The sequence below is a fragment of the Drosophila busckii genome, chromosome 2R (genome assembly GCF_011750605.1).
Source record: "Drosophila busckii strain San Diego stock center, stock number 13000-0081.31 chromosome 2R, ASM1175060v1, whole genome shotgun sequence".
Lineage (NCBI taxonomy): Eukaryota > Metazoa > Arthropoda > Insecta > Diptera > Drosophilidae > Drosophila > Drosophila busckii.
This window is the reverse complement of record NC_046605.1, coordinates 20,211,229-20,226,454: the sequence shown is the minus strand read 5'-3', so window position 1 is coordinate 20,226,454 and position 15,226 is coordinate 20,211,229.

Genomic DNA, 15,226 nt, shown 5'->3' with positions numbered 1-15,226 from the left:
GCCGCGAAATCCCCTCCTCCGTGATGCGACTGCATCACCCAAATCCAAAACATGTACAGACTCGCGCCACTCCCTTCGTGGCACAGCCGGGTCGCACACGAAGACCACGTCTCCATGACGTATTGGCTCTGCGTGTTCGCACCACTTCTCACGCCTTACGAGGGTCGGCAAGTACTCGTTGACCCATCACTTCCAGAACCTGTCTCGCATCATTCTGGCGATGCGCCACTGCTTCCTCGTAGGGCACATAAACGACCGCCCGTCGTCATCCGGCAGGTTCGCTACTCTTCCAGACCATTCTTCGCCTCGATTAGAAAGCTCTCCACTACATGTTCCTTTGGAGCAAGCTCCTTAAGCGTGTGGCTTCACACGCTCTTCACACACTGCACCATGCTCTCCAGGCCCACCTGCGGCTACGTTTCAAGGGCAGTTAAAAATCCATTCAATGCCCTTGGTCGACAATTCGTCCCGAATCCTCTCTGGCTTGAAAACTTTTGCGAACTTCCTGGTAGAGCTGAAAAATCATCGATGTTTTAAAACATCGATAATTTCAAACATCGAACTTTTGCTGAAAACATTGAAAAACAGTTAAAATAGCCTAAAAACAATAAAGAATTCATATTTTGAGAATAGAGATATGCTGAAATGTATTTGAAAAACATAACAAAAATTAAAGATTTTTTTTTTGAATTATAATATAACAAAAATAAAGTTTCATTTCTTAAAAATAAAATAAAGATACTTTTCTTAGTATCAATTAATTTGATGTTTCTTAAAAATACATCAGACTTAAACTTGAGATCAGTTAAGCCATTGATTTTTCTCTAAAAATAAAAGCATTTTGACAACTTTTGGCTTCAAAGCTGAACGCTTATCGCTGACAATTTTTCCAGCTTTGCTGAAGGTTCGCTCCGACTCTGTCGAGGTTGCTGGAATGCATAGATATTTCAGAGCGCATTGCGCCAGGCAACCAAATTGGTGCTCAATAATCTGAAAGTTACCGATAAGAAATACAAGATATACAATAAAAATGTACAAATAGTTACCTTCCAATATACGAGCGGATCTGTGCCTTGAGATGCATTGCGCTGCTCAAAAAAATGGCGCAATTCTATTATGTGGCAGTTTCAAACGGCTCTAATATGGTATAATATATATTCAATCAGTGAAAACTGGTCTTCATTTAAGGGCAATGGTGCCTTTGATGTCTTAAGCAGAACTGAGCAAACTGCCTCTAACAAGAAGGATTCTTTTAAGCATGTGATACGCGCTGTTCCAACGCGTAGGCATTTCTTGTATCAGGCTCAAAGGCTTTTCCGCATTTTTTTGGCGTTTTTTAAATTTGCATATGCAATAGAACTGCTTTTGAAATATGTGACAATAGTCTTCGCTCATTTTAAAACTTTTTGTATCTTCTTTAATGCCAGTGACTCTTGTACAATTAAGTTCAAAGAGAGGGCAAGGCAACCTAAGTGTCTTTTTTACATCAACTCACATGCCTTCTTCATTGAAGCTGCGTTGTCACATACAACACTTTCAATTTTATCGAAAAATCAAAATTAATCGCAAGTGCCTTTTCAGCGATATTGTTGCTGCAGTGTTTTGTTTGAACTACAAGGGGCTGTGTTGCCAGTACAGCGGATTTTAATTCGAAGTCTCAAATAAAATGGCACGTCACCGTAATAATCTGTTGTGATTGAGCAGTAGTATTCGACGTCATTAAGCTTGCTTTTTAATTTTAACACAACTTCGTCATACATATTCTTAGTATGGACATGCTGCAGAGTTGTCAGACTGGGTAAAACGTACCTCGGGTCAAGTAGATGCACAAACTTTCTAAAACCACCACCGTTCACGATGTTGAATGGTTGTACGTCTAACGCCACCATTTCCGCAAGACCCTTATCCAACTCTGCCTTTTTTGTTGATGTGGGAGCGTACGTCTCAGAACGCCTTAAGTATTCGTCAATTTTAGTCAAATTACTTGTACCCTTCACAGCTGTCTGCATTGGATGGACATGCTTGAGGTGGTCTGACAAATGTTTAGTGTTTCCTGACGTCTTGTATTCTTTTCCACACAGGCGACATTTTGCAACCATTTTGTTCTTGTACTTCTTAAAGTGCTTCCACACCTCAGATGCGATTTTCTTGCGCTTGCAAGGCGGCTCAAAAGTAAACGCCGATACAGCAGGTGAAGAAGGAGCAGGCGGCGAAGAAGCAGGTAAAGAGGTAACCAGCGACGAAACAGCTGACGAAGAATCAGCACTGTCTATCTGAAACGCAAAAAAAAATTATTTAAACGTAAGTCCACAAGTGTTGAGACTTCCCGATCGTCACCAGAAGCCGCCCGAAGTAGTCCAGCCCGGAATATGACCATCCGTTTGGTTCCAACCTGTCCGCCGGTAGCGGACACATTATTGGCGGCGTCGGCTGCACCAATTGCAGTCGACATGTCGCACAACGCAACACCACGCGCTTCATAGTAGGTTGGTAATCCAGAAAATCTTCCTGACTTCACACATGGTGGCGTCCACATTTTGGTGTTTCATCTTGCAGTGGTAGTGGCTCACATCCAATGCTGTGAGCTAATGCCGGTGTGACAAGATGGTGGGACGCCTCGCACTGTACGGCATGCACCAAGCTGCATCAATTCGGCCGTATGCGGCAGTACTCCTTTTCCATCAAGGTATGGCGTCAAACCTTTGACGTCACTGCCCTTGGCAATAATCTCTTTGTTTTGTGCGGCCAGCACCTCATCGGGAAACGTTTCTCGCTGCGCTTGCCGTATGAGCGTGCACTCAGCCGCCTCACACTCGGCCGCTGTGAGCCCGTACTTCTCCAGTAGATTCTGCTGTCTTCGGCACCGTCTGGCAAACCTTAGACTCCAATATCTCCGCAACCCTGTTGCCGACAAACTGCTTGTATTGCCGGTGCGTGCAGCCTATTCAACGCAGCACCGTTGTTGTTCATCTCTGATGGTCGTCATGAGCCTTGTGCCCAAGACGGCTGCCTGCAGTTTCAGGCGGGGTAATGACATGGTCCTCATTGGTGCACACTTCATCTTGCCAAGCACGAAGCACACCTACACATCTCCGTTGTCAAGCGTGACCCTCCAATAGGTCACGGCCGCGAATGCAGATTGACTTGCGTCAACAAAGACGTGTAGTTATCAGACTTCTTCTTCATGATGAATATTGTATAACAAAAAACCAACTTGCTTCCAGTTTGCTAAATGATTTTGTAAAACAATTTCCTTCACTATACACATTTTATACGCTTACATTCAAATTTCATTGCTTAACGCACTTAAGCAAACAATCTCTTAGATTTGGAAACTATAAGCTCATTTTCATTTGAAAACTATATAGGTCAATTAAAAGAAATGGTTATAAAATCAGGTAACGTCATTGAGCAGCTTTATAATCGAATTGTAGAGCGAAGTTTTTTAAAAGTTGATAATGTGCAAAGTTCGAATTTTAGAAACTCGACAAATAGAATAATTCATAATGGTTTAGTTTTTGATTTAAAGGAATCCAACAGCTTCTATTTTATTAGAGAAAAGAATATATATCAAATTTTTCAAATAAGCTGCATTAAAAATAATATTTTACACAGCCGATTAATTGTTAATCTTCAGCATTTTCTCCTGTTCCCAGTAGATTCTACTCTTGTCGGTATTTTTTCATACATACTGCTGAAGCGCCATACAAACAAACTGCTGACGCTACAGCCAAAACGAATTTTGACGCGTCCGCTGTGTTGTGTGTATGTGTTCATGAGTGCATACGTGTGTTTGCTGTGATGCCCTAGTCAAAGTGTATCTAAAAGTTGGTGGCGCCCAACTTTAATTTGTCCACTTGTTTATCTTAGCTCAACCAGAAGAAAACCATTCAGCGGTAAAACTAGACCAAATAATACATAAACTTGATCGCATGACCACAGAGGTGATAGCACTGCGTCGCGTGGCTCGTCGCGCCAAATACTTAGCAAAATATACTTGAAACTTTAAGGCAAAAGGTCGTCATATATTGTGTTTGGTCATCCAAGACCAAATAAATTCAACTCATCAGCTACAAACAGCTGATCCATATTAAGCTCACAATTTAGTTTTTACACTCTCCTCTTTGCGCTTGCACTCACGCGCTCTCTTCTATGTGCGTGCATTCGGTACTGCACTAATAAAAAGCTTGCGCTTTCTTTTTGTGTGTTCTCACTAGTTTACCTTCACTTTTCGTTGGATCTTTATCTTCACTTTTCTTTATACTTAGCCTGTTGCTAAGGGCATTTTATATATAGTTTGATGTGCGTCCAAGTTTTTTTTTTTTTTTTTTTTTTCGTTTCCCCCGGTATCGAAAAGACTTTCGAGTCTGTCCGCCGGTTACTTTGTCTACTTCGAGACAAGTACAATAAAATAGTTCTGCAATACAAATGTACATGCATTAAAATATCGTTTTAAGTATTTGGCTCGTCGCGCCAAATACTTAGCAAAATATACTTGAAACTTTAACGAATATCAGAATTGTGAACGATTTTTAATTTCGTAAAGATAAACAAAATAGCTAATAAAAAAGCTTATTAGCTCAACATTGGTGACTCCGACGTGATTCTTGAGTAAATAAATTGCTTAACAAATGCGCAAGCGCACCAACAGCCTACCGTTGGTTGTTGTTCGTTGAAAATTAGCATTCCAATAACATTTGTCTTTGCTTTGGCAATTGTTTTCATACTTGGATAATAATTACGCTTACAGCTGTGCACAAAACATTTGTTGTTGTTACTCTTACTTATCGCGCAGAGTTTCCTGTGACCGCACAACTGTACAAACAAACTTACATATTTACATACATCACACATATATGATTATTGCTCTTACTTTGTCGTGCAAGGTGCATTGAGTGTCGTCAGTGCATTTAAACTTTACAACACAAACATACATATGTTATGTAGTTTTCGTAGTTACTTTGTCGCTCAAAGTACGTTATATGCCGCCAGTACATGAAAACTGTAGTGATCAAGCTTTATCGCGTATATCAGTGTTTAAGTGCCGCGTAAATTGCATTGACTGTCGTGCATAAAATATATGCTATTTTTTGCTACACTTTGTCGCGTAAAGTGCCGCCAATGCATCTGCAACTGTAGTGCGCCAAACTTATACTGTGTCTCGCTGACTTTGCCGCTTATATCAGTGCATAAAACCATAGTTGTCTTTCTACTTTCTACCGTAGTGCATCTGTATATTTTGTTTTTGATTGACCTTGTCGCGCAAAGTACCGCCAGTGCATCTACAACTGCACCAAAACTTTATGCTGTGAAGTGCGCGCAACAAATTAACAACAATAAAAATGCAAACCAATGCTCCACCACAGTTGCTTGGCGCATCGTTTTATAAGGCCAAAGCCAAGGCTATTGATGAGCAGGTCAGACGAATGGCCAAAGCTATAGCGCCCGAGTCAATTTCTACCCTTTGCGAGGAGGAATTAGAAACTAGGCTTGAGGCGCTTGAGAGCGCTCAGAAGTCTTTATACAGCTTACACGACGCATTGGAGGAATTGGATTTTGACGAAATAGGGAGTGCCCTGCGCGATACATTTGATGAGCGTGCGGTGTTAATGAAAACAACATTCCGACGCGAAATTAATAAGCGAAAATTGTCGTCTCCACTGTGCTCTACAATGCGTTCAGACTTAGCTGCCAACAGTCATGCGAGCTTTTCTCAGAGTCGCATTCGGTTACCTGAGCTGAAGTTACCAGAGTTTAGCGATGGCTATACTAAGTTCGCTGATTTTTTATTAATGTTCGAATCAATCATTGATAAGGACTCCGGGTTATCTGACGTGGAAAAGCTCCAACATTTGCGTTCGTGCCTTAAAGGTCCAGCCTTGGATACTGTATCGTCTCTGGAGATCAGCAGTACTAATTATCGAGTGGCACTAGACTTGTTAAAAAGACGATTCCATAACAAGCGGCTCATTTTCCAGTCGCATGTTACTGAGATCTTGAGTTTGGATCGCATTGAACTACATCGACGGTAAAAATACGAAGTCTCTCGGACACAGTGAACGCAAACATTCGCGCGTTGCCGAGCTTGGGCAGTTCTGACCAGATTGCTGATGCATGCAGCATAGTCTACTACAAAAAGTAGATAAAGCAACTCAGGCCAATTGGGAGGAGACAACTCCAATGGACACTATTCCAACAGTTGAAAACTGTCTGGTATTTTTGGATCGACGATGTCGGAGGCTGGAGAATGTAGAACATGCTATGGCAACATATGCGCCTAGCAACGAGGTGGGAAAAAGTATCAAAATTCCTAACAACAGTAGAAAATCATTTGTATCTACTTACACTAACTCAAACGTATGTATATTTTGTGATTCAACTGTCCATTTGATTTACAATTGTACCCGTTTTGGTAATTTATCTCCACAACTGCGTCTTCGCGAGGCTAAGAAATTGGCTCTTTGCATTAACTGCTTGCGCCAATGTCATCGGATGAAGGAGTGTACCTCTGGTGCATGCAATCGCTGTAAGGCAAGGCACCATACACTTTTGCATTTTGATTCTCAGCCTGACGCCACCCAAGCTCATAGCTCTCCGCATGTGTCTGCTAATAACTCATCGACAACACTAATAGCCAAAAGTAGTAGCCATGACATTGTGCTTTTGGCCACTGTTGTCATCAATGTGAGAAGTCGCTCCGGCGATCTCATTCCTTTTCGTGCCCTGCTTGACTCTGGTTCACAAGTGCACATCATCACTTCTCGCCTAGCCCATCATCTCCAGCTACGTAAGCTTAAGTCCCCTACTATAATATCTGGATTGGGTGATTCCAGCGTGGCAGCAGATGGGTATTCTGCAGATATTGTTTTTAAATCGCGAGTATCTGACTACTCTGCAAATATCTCCGTGTTGATAGCACCGTCGATTACTGGATCTTTGGAATATACCCTCGAATCTTCGCTTGGCCGATCCCGAATTCTACAAACCGCAACAAATCGACCTACTTATTGGAGCAGGTTTATTTTTCGAATTGTTGTGCATTGTTGTGCAAATAAAGATGGCCCCTGGTTTGCCCATTCTGCAAAAGACTCAACTCGGCTGGATAGTAACAGGAGGAGCACTCTCGCCAAGCTCTGCCTCATGTATGGTCACACGCCTGACTCCAAAATTGCCTTTAAATCCTGATCACAATCTTGATTGGGAAACGTTTTTGGGAAATAGACTCATTACCTAATTATGTTAGCAAATATACCAAGGAGGAGCTTGATTGTGAAGCGCATTTTAAGCAAACTCACTTTCGTTTACCCACTGGTGAATTCTCGGTTCGCCTCCCAGTGAAGCCAGGTGTAGAGATGCTTGGTGATTCCTATGGGCAAGCATATCGCAGTTTTTGGAATTTAGAACGCATATTGGATCGTCTACCAGAGCTTAAAGCAAAGTACTCAGCATTTATCAAAGAGTATGTGGAACTCAAGCATATGTCCCGTGTTGACTCCAGCATGCGAAGTCAGTGCAAGTATTATTTGCCTCATCATTGCGTGCTTAAGGAAGATAGCTCAACAACTAAGCTCAGAGTTGTCTTTGACGGTTCTGCCTTGTCCTCGTCAGGCCAAGGTCCCACTATACAACCCAAGTTGTTTAACACTCTGCTACAGTTTCGGACATTTCCAGTTTCCCTGACTGGCGACATTTGCAAAATGTATCGTTGCGTAAGGATGGCTGAGTCTGACTCTTACCTGCAGTACATTCTTCGGCGAGATTCTCCTAAGCAAGAGATACAAATATTCAAACTCGATACTGTCACTTATGGCACGAAGCCAGCCTCGTTTTTAGCCGTTCGAGCCATGCAGCAATTGGGTATTGATGAAAGGATCGCATTTCCAATTGGTTCAAAAATTGTTATGCGTGATTTTAATGTAGACGATCTCATTACTGGAGGTAACTCGGTGCAGGATGTTATGGAGATCTTGCATCAAACAACCAGTTTGCTAGGAAAGGGAAAATTTTACTTGCGACAGTGGTGCTCAAACAATCCTCGAATAAAGCTTCCTCGATTGGTTATCATTCCAAAGGGTGTGATTGAAGTACACGGATTTTGTGATGCTAGCATCGAAGCTTACGGTGGATGTATATATGTCGTATCGAAGGACAAACAGAAGCGGACGGCCCATCTGTTGTGCTCCAAGTCCCGAGTTGCACCATTGAGGACACTTACAGTTCCCAAGCTTGAACTATCTGCTGCTGCTCTTCTATCTGAGCTCATTCGAGAAGTAGCTCAAATGAACTTATTTAATTGTCAACTTCATTGCAGTTCGGACTCTGCCGTCGTCTTGTCTTCTCTCGTTTTCAAACATTTACAGCGAACCGCATTTCGTTAATTCAGGATTTAATGGAATTGAATGGCATTATGTGCAAACAACATGCAATCCTGCTGACAACCTGTCCAGAGAATCGCTTCCTAGCGAACTGCTCGATTCAACCTTTTGGACGCACGGTCCGGAATTTTTAATTGAAGAACCCATTGCATGGCCTTCATCATGTCTACCACCCCAGATGCTCCCAGAGCTTGGCCCAAAAGGCTCTCATTGCCGTCACTCAATGTGTTGACGTCAGCCAAAGATGCAAATTTGTGAACTCTTTCAAAAGCCTTAGCCGTGTCTTTGGCTACATACACAAGTTTATACATCGAATCAAACAGCCTCATCTTACAGTAGATTGCATTGACAAGGGCACCCAATTGCTCTTGCGTTGTATCCAAATGGCTCATCTGAATGATGAATACAAGACTGTTCAAGCTGAAAGGAAGATCAAGGCATCCAGTTCAATTATCTCGCTCACTCCATTTCTGGATGATTTTGGACTTCGTGTTGGCGGTCGTCTAGAGCATTCGAGCTTGGACTTCAATGCTCGACATCCCATAATACTTCCAAGAAGTCACCCAGTAACGCGTGCAATTATCATGGACTTTCACAGGCGTCAGACGCATGCTGGACCTCGATCTCTCCTTGCGCGAATTCAACTCCAATATTGGCCTATCGGAGGTCGCAAGACAGTTGCCAGCGTGAAAAGCAAATGCATCTTATGGTTTCGAGCAAAACCGGTCGTAGCAGAGACCATCATGGCACATCTTCCTCAATATCGTGTTAGTCAATCGCATCCATTCGCAGTCACTGGAGTGGATTACTGCGGACCTTTCTATCACAAGAGTGCAGTCCGAAACAAAGGTCCTGTAAAATGCTACATCTCCATCGTCATTTGCTTCACTAGAAAGGCTGTTCATCTTGAACTTGTTCCGGATTTAACAACTGCAGCATTTCTCAATGCTCTTAAGCGATTCATTTTAACCAGATGTAAGCCTGCTTGCATATGGTCGGACAATGCTACCAACTTTGTGGGAGCCAAAAATGAACTTGCTGAACTCACGCGTCTGTTCCTCAGTGAAAGTCATATCAACTCGGTCCTCGAATTTTGTCTCTCAGATGACATCGAGTCGAAATTCATCCCTTCTCGCTCTCCACACTTCGGCGGACTCTGGGAAGCGGCAGTGAAGACAGCAAAATATCATTTCTACAGAGCAGTTGGACCTCCTTCAATTCTGCCGCTTGATGACCTGCGCACACTCATCTGCCACATTAGCGCAATAATTAACTCCAGACCTCTTCTTCCCCTTTCAGAACACCCCGCAGATCTAGACGTCTTGACTCCTGCGCATTTTTTGGGCACTACACCGCTGAAGCTGTTTTCTGAGCCTGATGTCACCTCGCTTAACGTAAACCGTCTCGACCGATAGCAGCGTTTCAAATGGCGAGCACCCCAGCCTGATATCATCATCAACGACATAGTGCTGCTAAAAGATGTAAACTTGCCACCCATCAAATGGCCACTGGCTCGTGCCGTGGAGCAAATCGCTGGCTCTGATGGCGTTACACGTGTTGCTGTTCTCAAGACGTTCACTGGCATCATCCGACGAGCAGTACAGAAACTATGCGTGCTTCCGAAGCAGGATATTGTTGAAAACCCTTGTCTTCTAACGGGGGGAGTATGTTTGGTCATCCAAGACCAAATACAAATGAATATCATAATATTATCTTAGGTACTACATGGCGTATGAAATGCAATGTTTGTGGTTTTTACACTTTCTCTCTGCTTTTTATGCAGTGTATTCTATGTGCGTGCATTCGGTACTGCACTAATAAAAAGCTTGCGCTTTCTTTTTGTGTGTTCTCACTAGTTTACCTTCACTTTTCGTTGGATCTTTATCTTCACTTTCTTTATACTTAGCCTGTTGCTAAGGGCATTTTATATATAGTTTGATCAAGTTCGTCGTATCGAAAAGACTATTCGAGTTTCAATAGTGGCCTCCGCGGGTTATACCCTTTGTCTACTTCGAGACACTAAAGTACAGATAAAATGTTTAGCAATACAAAATGTCATGCATATATAAATATCGTGTTTAAGTATTTTGGCTCATTCGCGCCAAATACTTACGCAATAATATACTTGAAACTTTAACGAATATCAGAATTGTGAACGATTTTTAATTTCGTAATGATAAACAAAATAGCTAATAAAAAAGCTTATTAGCTCAACACTAATATTGTATGTATTTGCATACTAATCTTTACTGGCTATAATATTTGATAGACTTGTTTTTTCTATATATAAATATAACAAATAGCCGATCTATGTCCTGAAATCCGTCCGTAGCTCTCCCATATAGGTCGCTGCTCGTCGATAAATTGAGTATTGACATCTCCTGGATTGCCGGATCCTATGGACTGACGAACTGCGGCAAATATTAACGCCCAGCAAATTGCCTTTGGTCGGGTCAAGGCACTGACCACAAAGGAAGAGTTGCGTGAGAGAATTAGCAAGTACCGCTCGCCAGATCGATGTATGTATAATAAGATCTCCAATCATACAGAAGTGGTCTATATGTAAAGCTTTGTAATTTTTAGATCGCCGAAGTCTACATCACTCGTATGTCTCGTGCGGTCTTTACTAACCTAGGTCGGCCTCCGTGATATCATATCGGGCCAACCAACTCATGTGGTTTGACTGTGTCTCACGGTACTCGTAGAACATCTCTGAATCTGACCGACGTGGAGCACAGAAATTTTTTCAGTATGCAAGGGAATGGAAAAGAAGCAGCGAACGGAGTAGTATTTTTTTTGTTTATTTTTTCTTTGAATTTTTCAATTTTATGTTTATTTTTTATTTTGAATCTTGAACTATTATGTTTAATTTTTATTTTTCATATGTGTGTAAATATATATATAAATATGGATTTAAAAAAAAATCAACTAAAATGGGAATAATCGCTCGCAAGCGATTATTAAAAGAGGGTGATTACTTTGCGTATCGTTTGCGAGTCAGTTTTCAGTAGTCGTTTACGTTTTTGTTTTGCGTAAGTTTCGTAAGCGATATTTTTGTGAGCTTTTGGTTCACTGAGAAATATATTCATTACTTACCGTCAAATTAACACAACTTTTTACACTTTAACACAACAAAAATTACTTGATAAATCACTTATAAAATTTGCATCTGCTTCGTTGCGGGCAGTAAAAAGTGAACAGAACTCACGATACAAAAATATACAGAAAATACAAAAATGGAACGGACGAACAGGAATAACTGTTGTTCGTTTTATTCTACAAATCCTTCGTTGATTGGCAAGAAACGGATGAATATAGTTAAATTTTTGCTATACTGTCGCTTCTTGTCTGGTTTTCGAGCACAATTGCGATCATTTGCGATATTGTCGCTAGACGCTAAATTCGTATATCATATTCAAGCTCGAGAGCGATACTTTGCGATACAGTCGCTTCTTGTCTCGCTTTTGAGCTCGAGTGTGATAGTTTAGCGATACTCTCGCTTCACAATCGCTTCGTGGTTCACTTGGCAGTGTCTTTTGCGCACGCATACAAACGTGCGAGCGCGTGTATACATATAAATACATACAGAGAAACATATAAATACATACAGAGAAACGAGAGAACAGCGCGTAGAAACGCGGCCGCGTTCATCGTTTCGCGGTCGATCTGCGACTGAAAACCGATTTCTTGTTGTGGTTGCTTTCGAACAAACGCTTGGAACTCGAAACAGCCGAGCGCACTCTGGGGTTCTAGATATTTCGTTCGGCTGCTCTGGGGCTCCAGGCTCAGCCGTTTGGTTGAAATAGCGGAAAGCCGCTTATTAGTGACGTTAACAGAAAAAAAAGAATGGAGTTTGCCAAATTACACCTAAATAAATCAGAAATGTTTTGGAACAATGTTATATACACTGATGAATCTAAATTTAATATTTTTTGGCAACGTAATAGTTTGGGGTTGTATAAGTGGAGCTGGTTCTGGTTTTAAAACAAAATTTGTGTGCCAGCCCACCAAACTTGTCTGTGACCTGAAGTCTTTCGTGTTCCAGCAAGATAACGACCCCAAACATTCGTCGTATTTGGTGCAAGAATGGCTTGTTTACCATTGTAAGCAGCTTAAAACGCCTCCATAGTCCCGGACCTTTATCCCATAGAGCACATTTTGGGTTTATTGGAGAAAAGGATCCGAAAGCACAAACACACTGAGTGGTCTAAAATTAGTGCTGCAGACACAAGTAACCTAATAAGTAGTATGCGTCGGAGGTTAGAATCAGTTATTAAAGCTAAGGGAGGGCCTACAAAGAATTAGTTTTTCATAGTTTCCTTTGTTTATTAGTTTTAAATATAATAATCTCATAGTGTACGAATAATTTATGTGACTAGAAATGTGCCTTATTTCAAAAACATAAGGTTTATTACAATAAGAAAATAAAATACTGTAACGAAATCAGCTGGGCCGATAAGCTGAGCTTTCGGTGGGATCAGCCTACCACCACCGAAAGCTCTGTATCGATCGGGCACTTAGAGGACCTAGCCCTGGATATTCTTCGTCCCTGGGCGCTTTAAGCATCTACCCTTGGGCGCTTCCCGTCCCTGACTCACTCTCTTTCCTTCCGGGCATCGTGCCGAACAGACGCGTATTAGATTTAATTACTACCACTTAAATATAAAAAATTGTTAGTGATATTAAAAATAAACGCGAAATAAACTGAACATCTACTTTGTGTTGGTAGTTTATTTAACAACTGTGCCTAATGTTGGAGGAAATCTAACCCGCTCTCTCGCTCAACCGCCTACCGCCAAACTGACCAAAAGATTGCCTCCGCTCGGCCAACAGTAGCGTAGCTTGGACCCGCAAAGATGTTGTGGGCCCGCCGAACTGCTAGTTTGTTCTACAATACTATTATTATTGTTTGCATTAGAATATTATCCAAGCATCTAAACGACACTAAAATGAATTTTTACACGTATTAAAAATTAAAAAGCAGTAAGGGCTTACAAATCGTCTTAAAGGGCATAAGGTTTCAGACACCAGTAACCTAATTAATATTATGCGTTGGCGTTTATTCCTTAATAATAACCTTCTAAGGCAGGGCCTACAAAGTATTAAGTTTTTTATAGTTTCTTTTTTTTTCTTAAGTTTAAATAATAATCTAGGGGCTAGTCAAAAATCCCCGCGTCAGGGAATGTTTAGTTTGATTTATATAGAAAGAGAGACACCGATATCTATACTTAACGACAGTTTATTCACGGCGAGCTCTAATACATTATTTTGAAGAGCAACGACAACAACACTTTCCAACACGTTTCACAGTTTATCATAAAAAAAACAATGGACTTCACTTGCGGAGGAGAAGTAGAATCATGCAAAAAAAAAAACAAGAGACAGGTTCTCTACACATAAAAACAAAAAACCAGCTACAGGCAAGAAAACTACTTAACTGACAAATATGACAAACATGGAAATAATGGCAACAGAATACAAATCATTAAACATTAGCAACACACAGACTACCTGAATCATTAAAAATTGGGTATGACTCAGTCCGCGTACGACCATTCATCCCACTCCCTCTCAGATGCAAGAATTGCCTACGTTTTGGACACCCTACCACAATATGCAGGAGCATAGAAACATGCAAAAACTGCTCAGAAACAAAACTTACAAACGAAGGGGAATCGCAAAAACACACGAAAATGCCTTAACTGTAAAAACAACACAGAATTAGACGACCAACACAGCCCACTAGACAGGAAATGCCCAACATTTCTTAAACAACCCGAAATCACGACAATCAAAACAACAGAAAAGGTTGACCATAAAACAGCCTTAAACATATCTAAATCACAATAAAAATAATCAACAACTAAGAAACACATACGCAAAAACACTTGCTAATTCAACACCCAACACCGCCTCACAACTAAAACACAGCACACACACAAAACACCACTCCACACCAACAAGAAAGCACCAGACCAAGCAACAACGCATTGCAAACAACACAACACTACTTGAAGAAATGGAAACCGACGGCAACACACTATATGCATCACAACCCAGTAATGACCTAAAACTAAAAATCTTACATTTACACTTAAACTTAACATCCAATGTCACTAAAAATAATCCAATGGATCATCAAAGGCTACACAACCAACTATACCCAACACCTCTTACTTATCAAAAAATATTCCCCACAAATCTTCTAGTTAATAAATTAAGCTTGATTGGACTTCCAAACAATTTCTGAAATGGATTTCCAGTTACTTAACTAACAGAACTCAGAGGGTGATTTTCAGTCGGCTGTTTCGAAGCCAGTATTCGTAACGTCTGGTGTCCCTCAAGGGAGTCATCTTGGTCCTTTGCTTTTAACCTATTTTATTAACGATTCTTCCCTCATCATTTTGCATTCCAATATTTTGATGTATGCTGATGATGTGAAGCTGTGTCTATCATTTAGAGACATGTCATGCAGTACTTTATTGCAGACCGATCTTGATTGCTTTTTTAATTGGTGCAAAAATAATTTATTAAAACTTAATTGCTCTAAATGTAAAGTTATGTCATTCCATAGACACTCGCCTCACATCGTCAACTACTACATGGATCAATTGCCTCTCAACAGATTATCGGAGGTTAATGACCTGGGTATTCTCCTTGATAGTAAGCTGAAGTTTGACAAACATGTTTCCTTAACTGTCCGTAAGGCAATTCAAGTTCTCCTGTATATCAAAATCCCATTGCTAAAGAATTTGATGACCCTTACACAATTAACTACTTTATATATCTCTTGTTCGACCGATATTCTGGAATATGGATCTTGTATTTGGTCTCCCACAATACTACGAACC